The following is a 14,154-nucleotide window of genomic DNA, read 5'->3' as shown; positions in this document are numbered from 1 at the left end:
AGAACCAGAGTTTTTCAGGGTATGGAAGGCAAAGGATTTCAGTAGTACATGTCTAGCTTCCCCTAAATGCCCACCTGCTGCTTTATATCACTATATTTGAAGATCTGGTGTCTAGTAACTTCCTGACAGAAGGTTTTTCTTCCTCTTGGCATGTCGCACAACGTGCCAAAAATAAGATAAGAACTCTGGTTTTATTTATTTATTATTTTCATTTTGTTGTTTGACTGACACCAAATATCAGAGTCATTTTCTGAGCTCTAAGGGACTTTCTGGATGAGTGACAAACAATCTTAAAATACCATACAGTTTCAAGTCAAATCTGAAATAATTCAGAGTGAGAAGTCCTGAATGTTATTAGAGTGTTAATTTTTTTATGGTTGCTATTTGATGCTTTTGAGCATTCTGGGTCCAGCTGATTTGTGCTGCTCTTCAGAAAACAGCACACAAGCTACTAATAACTCTGTACTCTAGTGTGAAAATTAGCTCTCTGATACTAAATGCAAATCTGTAGAGGTGAATTCTATCGTATGAAGGATGGATGCATCCATGATATAAATGGTGACTAGACACCCACTGCAGGTACTGTACCCTGGTGTCTCACCTTCTGCCACAGCCCAGGCTGTGCCCTGTAGCCCCAACCGCAGCAGGCTGCCTGCTCTATGCGGAATTAGCCTGCAGCTGGCAGAGACACAGTACTCACAGACCTTCTGCCTTTGAGGCTGCTGTATCCTCTCTCCTGCCACAGCGCTGGCACCATTTCGACTCCCAGTAGAGCACCAGAGATTCTCTGCGGAGCCAGAAACTGCAGGGATGTGCTGAGTGGACTGAGTGATGCCAGCACTGCAGCAGGGGAGACGGGACTAGCATGAAAGCAAAAACCTTCATGGTCTGCCCTGCAAATCTGTACTTGGCATTACATATTCAGTGTCCAAATGCCTGGCGAATCACAGGTCACATTCATTAATTTAGGCTTCACTTCAGCTAGCTGATTAAACACATAAAATAAATGAATATTCCCCTTGATTTCAATTAGATCATCCAATTTAAACCTAGGCAAATGCTAATCTTTGCTGAACTAGGACGATTACTGTTCTGTAATAAAATCTATTACTTCATTTGAAGGGGCAAAACTGGATAAAGCAGGCTGTGTGTTGTAATGTACAAGCAAAGAGATGCTCAAATCCTGGGTTCATCTCCTGTGTTTGTTCTCTGTAGGCTGCAAACACAACCTAAGCTGCTAAAATGACAAAATCAAATGTATAATTTATGGAGTAAGACACACTGATGACTTCTGTTTCATTTTAACTCTTTACTTAGGAACTGAGGCAAAATCACACTGGCCAAAATGAAAAACCGAGTGGTCATTCTGGGTGTGTCATCCACCTGTGGATCAAAGTACTTGCTTTGGTGCTTGCCAGCATCCTTAGCTGCAGACCACTTACAGCTGCCAAAGGTTTACAGCAAGATGCTGCATATTTTGCTATTCTGAATTTCAACAACACATTTCAAACTGACCAACCAAAGGTAGCAGCCTCCCAACTTCAGTGAGTTCATTGTGGACTTAAATGCCCATTTGTGAAAGGAAAGTCTAACATTCGGTTCATTTGTATGGTTGCCATGAGAATAGATTAATCAGTGCTTTTGGAGTACATGCCATACTGCTGAGCACCATAGAAATGCCTGCAGATAATTTTTTTTACAAAAGTAATTGTCATCATTCTCTTCACTTGTGCCCTGAAAGCTCTTAAAAGCCCTCTCTAACCCTTTCATATTCAGTCATTTGTCTTGCAAAATCGGCTGCTTACTGTGTTTGTGCAGTGCCATCAAGGAAAGTGAAGGCTGAAGCTCTAACTTAAAAGAATTAAAGAATAGGTGTTATATTCTGGTTTTCTTTCAGAACTGAAACTAAAATTAGATGGGTGAGATTGGAAGGGAAAATGATTATAAAGAAGATGCAGTGAAACACAAGAATAAATTTGCTTTAAGCTAAACAGCAAGGAACAGAACGGAATATGATCTATGGCCACAAAAAAGAGAAGAGGGCTGGAACCAGTGTCCTATGAAGAAAGACTCAGAGAGTTGTGGTTCTTCAGGCTGGAGAAGAGAAGGTTCTGGGGAGACCTTATTGTGGCCCTTCAATATATAAAGGAGGCCTATACAAAAAATGGAGCAAGACTTTTACCAGGGCATATAGTGACAGGACAAAGGGCAATGGTTTTAAACTGAAGGAAAGTAGATTTAGGTTAGATATTAGGAAGAAATTCTGCAAGGATGTGAGACACTGGAACAGGTTGCCCAGATAATTTGTGGATGTCCCATCCCTGGAAGTTCCAAAGACAGGTCAGAAGGGGCTTTGAGCAACCTGGTCTGGTGAAAGATGTCCCTGCCCATGGCAGAAGGGATGAAACTAGATGGTCTTCAAAGGTCCCTTCCAATCCAAACCATTCTACGATTCTGTGATTCAACGGATGACAGAATCTACTTGATGAGCAGAAAGGACCCACAAGACCATGAACTAACTCAATGAAAAATTGGAGTTAATTGATAATCAAAAGCCTTGTTAATAAGACAAGGCAGGAATGTGACTTGGGTAGGCAATAGCTGAATAAACAGCAGCCTGGATGTTGAATATGCTGGCTAACAAAAGACAATTAAATGAAAAATGTTTGTGATGGTATTGCATCTGTGCTGCTGAAGACTAGAAGCTTGGAATAGATACCACCTCTCCATTCTGTGCATTAAGGAACTCCATAATAAGGGTCATTTCTCCCAAGGAACAGTAATTCTTGAGTACAGCTGGGAAGCAGAAGAGTATATTTAAACAAAAATTAAATCTACTTTTCAGTGCAATCGTCTTTGCAACAAGGTAAATCTGCATAAAGGCGTGCAATAGAAACAAACCACAATATCAATTCAAAATATTAATAATATAAAAAATGATGGATGGAAGCAAAATTATTAAGAAATCAAATAAAATTAGCATTGCACTTTGAAATGCAACTCTGAAACGTACAGGCTCTGCAGTTATTAAAAAAACAACCAGAAAACAGGACTCATTTGCACTAAGCTGCTGACTGCATTGCTATGTACATGAAATACCCACTGATATAAGTATGATGTCCGTCTAAATCTGATGAGTTTTATTTGGAAGTGTAGGTTGGAAAAAATGAATATTTTTTATGTGAAAATGTAGTAATTACATATGTAACTATATGAGGGATATGTTTATGATTAAAAGAAATATTGCCATTAATACAAGGCAATATCATGGCTACATGTTTCTCACAAGCTCCACACACAACTCATATGAAAGAAAACACATGAAGACTAGTTTATACTCATTATTTATACCATAGAGTCACTATTAGTGTTCTTAATAAGGCTACATCTCAAAAGCTGAAAATGAAATAAGAAACTATACTTTCTCAGGAAGATGAAGGGAAATTATTTAAATATTATAGGCATGCATCTTCTAAAATAACATTTACAAATTGACAAAACTACACAGCTACAAAAAGTGACATTTTCCAATATCCAGGAAAAGAACATTAGATTTTTTAGAAACTAAAGACATGATTATAGATAATTTATCTGAATGAAAAATTGCCTCAGAATTGATGAATAATGTGCAAAGCAGTATGTTATACCTCTAACTCTGTTAGTTCACACAACTAATTGGACAGATCTGGAGCCTACAATGTTGTTTAATATTATTTCCCATAGCTACTCAAAATCATAGATCTATTTACTCCCTAGTAAAACATCTTTGAAATATCACCTTTCTATACAGAATATGGATTTCCAGTTTGGCTTTGTATGCCAATCCTGCTTGAATTTATGTTGCCACATGGGTTTGCTTAGCTTTTTTTTAAATAATTATATCCTAATCCAAAAAGCAATGGATATTTCCATTCTTTTCGAGTGAAGATTAAATTTAAAGTTGAGAAGACTTTAGGTTTCCACTCTATTCTGATTTATTAAGACAGTATGTGCTTGCGTTCTTTGGAAGCATATACAGTACCATGAATGACATAGATCCAGTCTGTATCAGAAACACTCTTCAGTATCGTATTTAGACTCATTGAAAGAAAAATGAATGCTATTACATTTTGCAAAATAAGAAAGGGGGAAGGGCACTCTGATAAAGGTTCATAATAAATTAATGTAAAGATATGCTTAGAACTGGGCATACAAAGCCACTAAGTTTCTTCACTGTACAAAACTTGCCCTTCAGATGGCAAATCTGACAGTTTCAAGTAGATGCCTCAGATAGTGTGACATCACAAATGGTACTAGATGTCTACATTTGGAGAATTTAATGGAACATAAGAGCTGAGATTCAATGATAGATTCAGATGTCTAAATTAAGATGTGCATTTGTCTAGAATCATGTTAAAGTATATGGAATCTGCAGAGATACTCATTTACTCAGAGGCTGTCTTTGTTTCAGGTTGAAGTGAGTAGGAATGTAGGCTCAGTGGACTTCATTCATTAGACTTCCATTTGGCTATAATGTCCAACTCACGTTCAGATTCTCACATGTAGTTACACTTGGATTGCTGAAAGTAAAGTGTCAGTAGTCTGGGCATGGTCATGACTTTCAACAAGCTTCACTAAAGCCCTTTTCTAGATCAGAGATTGTTGCAATCTCAAGAAGAATAATGAGCATGAAGGTGTGACTAGAAAAGGCTTCCAGAACAACTTAGGTGCTAGGGGGCTAGCAAGTGGCTACACCACTTGGAGTGCATCTCAAGGTTCACATGCAAAAGAACAGAAAACTCCAAAATAAAACACAACTCCCACCATAGAACAGGGACGTTAACCTCACTTCCTTTTTTTCCACTAGTAAAGTTTCTGCCATTACATGCACTTCAGAAAGGATAAGGATGTAAACATTCTTATCCTATTTCTGCCTACTCACAATGGTAGAGTAAAAGTGTAGCAATACTTCCCTAGCTAGTTGAAATTACTTGTACACTCAGTACAAGAGGATCCACTTCAATAGCTTGTGATTTTCTGGGTTTTTTTTTTTTGTTGTTGTTGTTGTTTTGTGTTGGTTTTTTTCCTGAATAGCACACCACTATGAAAAAAATTTAACTGAAAAGTTCTTAATTTGAGATAAAACAGAAACTAAAGCCATGGAAAGAAAAGCAAGAAAACAAATTTAAATTTCAGAATTTTTGAAAAAAAGGCACAGAATGTTTAGTTATTTCCTCCAAATTGAGTTAGTTACATGACCGGCAGTTCCAGGTTTTGGAAGCTACTCTTAAGTTACACATTTTTTTCTCTATTACCTCAAGAGCAAGAGATATACCCACTAGATTTATGAGAATTTTTCAGTTTATGGTGATATTGTTCTGGTTTTTCACCTTCCATGTCTTTGAATATTTGAAAACAGTCTTGAAGTTAGTATCTAAGAAGAATGAAGCTGTTCTCAAAGATATAACTACCACAATTAAAATAAATTAGATTCAGCAACATCACCAAAGTGAAATTTCTCATGGAAAAATCATATATTTTAGCTAATTCCTGCTATTCTTATAAACAGAGTTTTTTAGTTTAAATTACCCAGGAACAGAATGAACTTTTAGTAAAATTTACTTGAAAGAATGAAGTAGCAAAGAATAAAGTTAATACAGTACTTTAACTACCCTAATATTAGATAAGTCAATAGTCTGAAGCAGTAAGAACATAAGATCATACCATTAGAACGTACATTTATTTGAATTAGGCAAAAGGGCTCCCAGCTGGATTCAAATTGCTCAGTCTTTAAAGAGCCCCAAAGCCCTTCCTATGGTGCTATATAGGATGAAGTGACTCCTCCCCCCTTTATTATTATCTCTGGCAATGCAGAATTAAATATCTATTTAACTAAAAGAAAATAACATACTTTCTTTTACACACACACACGCTTTCCTTTATTTGTTTAGAAATAATAATAATTGAAAAATAATAGAAAAAATAATGAAAGAAACCGAGCACATTTTAAAATATTAAGCTAGAATTTCAATGTCTCACACTTACTACCTGCTCTGCAAAAATAAACATACGAGAACCTTAACTTCTACTTGATGTAAACAAGGAAAATTTGTAACTGGCAATTTTTTCATTAAAAAAAATATTTCTCAGGTTTTAAGATAAATTCTTTTTAAGATTTTATATCATCAGATTGGTCCCTTCTTTAGAACAAAAAATGAAGGTAATAGCATCTGGGACTTTCTGACCAAAAGCTTTGGGCTCTGCTGGTTTTTATCTTCTTTTATCACTGAGCACAGGATTTCAAGCAAAGATCAGATGAATATGTTTGGCAAAAAACAAGAGTTCTAGAGATCACCTATTGTTCAGATCATATCTGCTCTCTAGCTATTGTCATTAAAATATTTTTTTGCAGCTAATGTTCTATAAATCCCCAGTCTTGAATTTCCTTTTTTTCTGCATATTGTCACCAAGACCTTAAGAGTATGTTACTCTGTCTACCCCAGTGAGAAACTGAGAAGCCGACGAGTATTAATGTACAGAGAAGATGGGAATCTCTGGCTATTTTTCTCTATTCTTGTGCCTATATTCCATATCCAAATGCAATATAATGCTTGAGTCAAAAAAGTAGTCACATTAGAGCAAGAATTAAGCAGTGTTGTTTACAAGTGGACAAATGAAGAAGGCAAACTGCCACCTTCTGACAAGGTTTAAATTCTAGCTTTCTAAAAAGTCATTCAGGACCACAATGCACATGAGAGCTTGTAAGGACCCCAATTAAAGACAGCTTCCCAAGGCTGATCTCTCTACTGAGACCATTTATTATTTCTTTTCATCAGCTCCCAGCCTTGAATTTGCGATGGAGATTGGACAAATCAGAGCCATTAAAGACCACTCCATACCCTGATCCCTGCATATTTAGTCACCATCTTCTGCCCCATGCAATGTTATATACAGTTAGAAAGGATAAAAAAATTTCTAATCTCCATGCAATAAAATGATAAAGGACATAATAATAAGAAACTTCTGTTAGAACTTTCCCTACTACCCTGTACTTTGTTAACCCACAGCACCTATCCTTTAGCACTCTGGAAGCTAGGAAACAGTTTTCATGCTGTTATTAAAAAATAAATTTTAAAAAAATCAAGCAGTATTTTCTAGAAGTACACAGGTTTGAAACATTGGGAAAACATTTCAACATTGCAACAGGGCAATGGAAAATGAGATCCAGTCTTCAGCTGAAGAGTAAACATTCAATTTTCCATTTTGTTGGATCGAAAATTTGAGTAGAAGTGTCAATATAATGGATGTTGACCAGATTTGAAAGTATAAGGATTTAATTTATCATATTTTTAAAGGAAAATGCTCTGATTTGGAAAGGCTAAAGTTACATTTCTACTAATTAATGTGTTAAATACATAAGAAAAATTATATAAGGATAAATTTGCTATGTAAAAAATTCTGAAAGAAAAAGAATACATTTGCATAAAGAAAAAAGTGAAGTGTTTCAGTGTTTTCATATCAAATACAGAGAGAAATTAAAGAAATTTTTTCCTTTTTTTTTTTTCCCACCAAGCCAGGAAGTTTTGAAAATTCTTCAAAGTCCTGGTAAATTTGTTCAGAGGATTCTTTATTTTACTGGGGTTTGGGAAGAGGAACATTTGATAAGTTCATTGGTTCAATGTCTTGCATGGTTTTGAATACAGTTGAATTAATTTTTTTTTTATTTTTTTTACTTTTTTTTTAATAAGCTATCAAGTCTAAATAATCTTTGTTCGCATTTCTTTGGGAACTGCAACAGAGTAATCTTTTGTAAATTTAATACTGCAAATGCTTAACATAGACTGTATACTAACTTTCCCAATTTCATTCATTGTGAAGTCTCAGGAAAACTATTTTATCATGTTTTCCCCCTGCTTTTACCTAGAAGTCCTCCTGTTCTTTCAATTAAGTCAACTCTCACAGCTTCTTTGTAATCATACCCATGACTGGCTTTCCCTCAGGAATAATGGCAGCTGCTTTCTGGTGAATTTTAAATAGTGCAATTATATTCTCAAATACTATAAATGTCTACTTAATTCACTAAATTGTCAATACTGTTTGTAAAGGATAAGTGAAAAGAAAAATATTTGCCCTCATGATTTATTTAGCTTGCAAGCTATTAGTGTTGGGGGCTGTCTCCATGTACTTGGGCAGTAGCTGGCACAATAGGGCTGTGGTGCTCATAAAATGCTATGCTATGAACTTCTTAATTTTAGAAATCTAAAACATTTTTGACTGCACAAGAGATTACAAATTATAGCTTTCAAGTCTTAAAATTGCAACACGATGCCTAACAAGAGGCAGCCTGAAATCCTTGATACCCTTTCGCAACCAAAATCTAAGCTGCTATTGAAAAAGGAGGTACATTTCATTTTTAATTACCATAAAAATTTTATTTATTTTTTTCAATCAAACTATTTGTTCTAAAATTCCTTCTAGGGATATTACATTTGGATATCTGTATCATGGTTGAAATATATTATTTTTAATGATTCCATTATATGTAATATGATTTTCATTTCTCCAAGTTTGTGACAGGATTGTGATATAGCACATGAAAACAATGAAAGCAGTTTTAACAGTGTTTTCAAAAGCTATTGAAATTATTAGCTTTATCCTGAAATGTTTTAAATACAATAGATTATGAATATTTGAACAGACTTTTCCATAGGAATAATGAGAGATATATAAAGGTAATGGGAATGAAAAAAAAGCAAGAACTAAAAACATATGTGCTACCCTTACATGGAAAGAAGTCACCTAGTAGGAAACAGGCAGAGAAACCTGAGACATTCTGAAACTTTGGAATACATGTCAATCTACAATTAACATACTCCTCCCTTTTAAGAGAAAAGTTAAATTTGCTTTTAGCAGGAATAACTCTTTTCAGACAATGAGACCACTAATTAAATACTTAAATCCTGCTGGTTCTGTGAAGGTTGAATAGCTAATATTACATGTATTGCAAAGTGATCCATGTGAAAAGTAATTTCTGAGAAGCTTGGGTGCGGACAGAAAAGTCCATTGTGAAATCAGTAGCTATAAAGAAAGTGAAAAAAGCACTGTTAAACCATTGAAGACCTGAGCTCTTGGATCTCATGACAGTAATGTGAAAAATAATAGTCTAGCCACTTTTAATGCACTGAAAAATATTTACAAGTTAAGAAATGCAAAGTCATTTCTTAAAATAGAGAAAAAGTAGCTGAATTTGAACAAAGCATATCTTTAATTAGTTATCTTGTCCATAATGTAAAACTCATTCTGAGCAAAAAATTCATTTAGTTTTAGCACAAACACTTGTGCAGGCTTTTTCTGCACTGGAAGTCTGTGATGTCTTTTTTCAAAATCAGCTTTCTATTTGTGCCAGGGTGTAAACCTGTGTTCCTGATTTTTTATTATTTTTTTTTGTGATTGCTGTGAACTTACTTAAGATCAGCTTTAGTAAGGCTTAACTTTATTGCAAAGCAATTAATAGGTCCAAAGCATTAAGGTAAAACAATTTTTTATAGTACAGATCTGCAGAAAAAAATTATTCTAAAGATGATATGACAGGGAACAAAAATATGGAGGAACTGGGATTTTATCTTTCTACTTCTCTTAGAGAGTAATGTAATACAAGTTTCCCCCAATCACACTTTACAAAAGGTTATCCCTTTTTGCTTACAAGAAATTATACTCAGCCAACATTAGACACAAATTTAATAACTAGAAGTGGATGTTAGTACTCTGTATTTGCAGTGTAGTTTTAATACACAAATATCCTAAGTGCCTTGTTAATTGTGCATAAAAGCAGAGACTGGTATGCCTTAAAATCAATTTATATCTGTTTTATTCATATTGTAACTCAAATTTTGTATACTATATAAACTAAGACATAAGAAGTATTTTTTTCCAAATAGACTGAAGAGAAACATTTTCCTTTATTCAAATGCTTTCTTAAAAATGTATCTTTCATTTTAAAATGTCATTACTGTTGCCACATTTCATGAACATTTCATATTTTATTAACATTTTACAATTGATCCTTCACAAAATGTCTGAATGGTTTCACATAAAAAAGCCGTGTCTGATACCTCTGGGAGAAGAAACAGCAGTTGTACTGCAGCAGCAGTTGCACAATAGCTTTGGAAAGAACTGGGAAAGAACAATTTCTATTATTCAGATTTCTATAATTCTAAAGAAGTAATAAATAATAGATATGTTGATGATCTTGTTACCTCTACTTGCACACAAAGTGAAGTAGATTATAACCTCTTTCTTGGACTTTTTTTTCATTATTTGGGAAGAGGCACTTTCACTCATTCCATGCCAGAACAGTTTAATATTACTCCAGCCAGAAGGGTACCGTTATTATTGCAATTTCCAAGATTTGCTGGAACATAATTCATGATATATCAAGCCACAATGATAATAAAACTAAGGTTTTCTTAGGTGATGATTTGCAAGCACAGGAAAACAGGTTTGCTAATTTTTTAATTGACACTAAGTTTATCTTCAGAGTTCATGACACAAGGTGTAATATAATAGAATGAATAAAATATTTGTATTTTTTTATGGATTTTATTTTTAAAAAGGTGAGTAAGCAACTACATACTTAAGCAAGCATTTTACTGAACTAGTTTATGACAACTTTACAAAGCTAATTAAAGTTGGAATGATACAATGATCCAATCAAGTTCAGAATTAAGAGTGAGTCAATAAATCAATATGTGAAATTATCAAATCATCAAATGAATATAGCAAGTAATCAACTGAAATTACAAGGCTGACACCAGAAATAATTATTTCTAGTAGTCAAGTGGGAAAAAGCTGAGATCACTTTTAGTCTAAGACATAGATGAGTTTTTAAGGCAGTAAGGCAGTCAAGACCACTGACGTAGTTTCTGAAGTTCTTAGATTTTTGCCAGGAAATTTACTTATCTTGGTTTCACTGAGAAAAGTAGACAGCTGAGTCTTTTGGCAATTCCACTTAGTAAGTTTTTTATTGATGCTTTGGTTTTATTTCCACTTCTGTAAACCAGCATTTTAACATTCACTCTAAGTATACATGAAGTGATGGATAAACAATGTCCAACATGAGATTTTCCATTAAGTTGTTCTTCTGTAATCCAAGTGAAGAAATGACAAAAGAGCAGAAGGAAGAGGGGCTGAAATTCATATCTAGAAACATTTTTGTAGCAATGGCTACTCTTAATTACTTACCTTAGAAATACACATGCATTAGTGGAATAATAGCGGTGAAACATTCCTGCATCAAAAAAACCCATAACATTCAAGACAAGCTATGTCTTGGGAACCTTGATTTACATGGAATCAAGAAGCGCATGATGTTTATAACAAAAGAAACGTCTTACACAATCAACAGAAGATTAGATGGTGGGGTTGGGAGGCAAAGACATTAAATCTTTCACGTGTCTGTCTAGATGATCCACCCAGAAACCAAGCAGCAGGTGTCTCCAGGGATTGTGTTAATCCAGGCAATATAATATGAGCAAATTTTCCTTCTGAATTGCCTTAATCTTTATCTTGTCACTTTCCCTTTCACTTTACTTCAGAATTCTGCATCGGTTGCATCCAGTTAAATAGATCTAAGTATCGCTCTTAAGCTTTCACAGCACGCAATCTGCTAGGCCTTACACAGTAGTGCAAAGTATTGTCATTACTGACCTTTTACTTGAAATCCACTGATATTATTATTCACAAATATTCTTCTTGAACAGAAAAACTGGGTCCAGAGGTGTATAAGAAATCGAGCTGAACCAGAAAAGATAAGACCCACAGCAAGAGGAAATGATGTATCATTTTATGAAAAGAGGGACATAGCCAATGTATTTACCAAAACATTCTTTTCCTTGCACTTACTTCAGCTTTCATTAAGTTTCTTTAAATAGTTTGAATATTTACATTAGATTAATTAGAGACCTGTCTGTGTAAATTCAAAGCCCCTCCTAAAAAAAAATTAACTTAAACATATCAAAGATTACATTTTCAGATGAGTAATTAAATTATTAAAGTTTTTCCTGCCCAGTAATATTTGGAATCTAATTTCATATAGTTGAAAAGCCTTAGAGTGAAACCAGGAGAGTACCAGAGTAGTTTTCCAAGTTAAGACAACTGTACATATGACCAAAGGTCCAATAACCTAGTTTTTAGCTATGAATGGTAGCAAAAGCTTAATGAAAAGTTTAAGTCCCAGGAAGGATGCAGTGACTCACATTTAAAGAAATACCTTTATGTCAACTCCTTTCTGAGGGTCGGCAAATTTAAGAATCTATGATTGCCTACAGTGAAGAGTTTCATAATTTAATTAAATGTGTGAAGATGTCCATATTTTGAGGGGATTTGAAGCTGCTATCTGACACAAATACATCCAGTATTGCCCTAATTCTTGCTCAGTTCCTCAACAGATTTTCTCATTATATGAGTCTGTACTGTATTCTCCTCTACCTTTCCTAGGCTGAAGAATTCCAGCCTGTTCCATCTTCCTTCATGCAAAGGCTTTTCCATAGTGTCAGACATCCTTATCCAGCTTCTACACAAAGGTAAAATCTTGGAACTGATCTTTTCTTTTTTCTTTTTTCTTGTTTCTTTGGCTGGTTTTCTTTGCTATTAGAAAATACTTTCTTGCTAATGGATTAGGCCAAAATTAAACCAAACTTTAGAAAATTGACACTGCATTTTCTAGTCATAGCAGCTAGACCGCTGAGACTCAGATCAGTGCTGTGGTTTATCCCCAGCCACCAGCCCAGCCCCACGCAGCCACTCACTCACTTTCCTGAAGTGGGATGGGGGAGAGGATCAGAAGGGTAAAAGTGAGAAAACTCTTGGGCTGAGAGAAAGACAGTTTAATAAGTAAAGCAAAAACCACGCACAAGCAAAGCAAAACAAGGAATTATTCACCATTTCCTATCATCAGGCAGGTGCTCAATCATCTCCAGGAAAGCCGGGCTCCATCACACATAATGGTTACTTGGGAAGACAAATGCCATTATTCCAAATATCCGTTCCCCCTTCCTTCCTCTTCCTGAGGCTTATTACTGAGCATGACATCATATGTTATGGAGTATCCCTGTGGTCAGTTGGGGTCAGCTGTCCTAGCTGTGTCCCCTCCCAGCTTCTTGTGCCTCCCCAGCCCACTCGCTGGTGGGGTGAGGAGCAGAAAAGGCCTTGGCTCTGTGCAAGCACTGCTCAGCAATAACTAAAACCTCCCTGACTCCCTGAATTATCAACACTTTCCAGCACAAATCCAAAACGCAGACCCATACTAGCTACTATAAAAGAAACTAACTCTACCCCACCCCAAGGCAGCACAGTCAGGAAGCAGACTGAGGGTGGGAGTGAGAGATCAGAGCTGTGCATTCATGAGGGGACAGCCTGACATTCGGGGTGAAGTGCTGTGAAAAAGGATGCATGAACACATGGCATTAAGGAATTAGTATTATTAGCAATGTTGCAGCAAACCTTTGCTGGCATATTAGACTTTTTTTTTTTATCTCTCAACCTTGATCCAAAAGCATTTTGCAGGCTAGATTCGGGATTTGAGTAAAATATTTGAAAAGTGTTGGCACATGTTGATGGATCTATGATGTGTATTCATACAGGTTATTCTGTTGTAGGATAGAAATTATCTTGGGTAAGGAGAATCCATGTCTAGGATACAATGATGATTGCAAGATCAGATGGAAAAAAAAGAAACACCACTATTTTTTCTTTTTTTTCTGTTTTTTTTTTAACCTTTGTTTGGTATTTATTTCCTGAATCAGGACAGATCAAAACAGGCAGATCTGAAGTAGACATAGTACATTTTATAAAGAAACTCTTTTAAAAATAAATAGAGAAGCAAACTTAAAAAGCAAACAAACAAGCACAACTCTAAATCTTAATTTTCAGTCCACAGATTGGATTGAGAAAGATTCCAATAGAAATGAGGTGGGAGAAATTAGATTTCTGTTTGATTACATCTGGATACAAATTGGTTTTAAATTAGATTTGTGCTGCAAAACAAAGCTTGCAGAGAGAACTGATGTATGTGCAGTTTTCAAGTTCACATTGAAGGTCCATTTTTTTCACATTTGAGGTAGTGAATTAGTGAAGTACTTAATTATGTGCCGAATTATGTTGATTTTATCTTTATCT

Source organism: Falco biarmicus, chromosome 6, assembly GCF_023638135.1.
Source record: "Falco biarmicus isolate bFalBia1 chromosome 6, bFalBia1.pri, whole genome shotgun sequence".
Taxonomy (NCBI): Eukaryota; Metazoa; Chordata; class Aves; order Falconiformes; family Falconidae; genus Falco; species Falco biarmicus.
Note: the sequence above shows the minus strand (reverse complement) of the source record.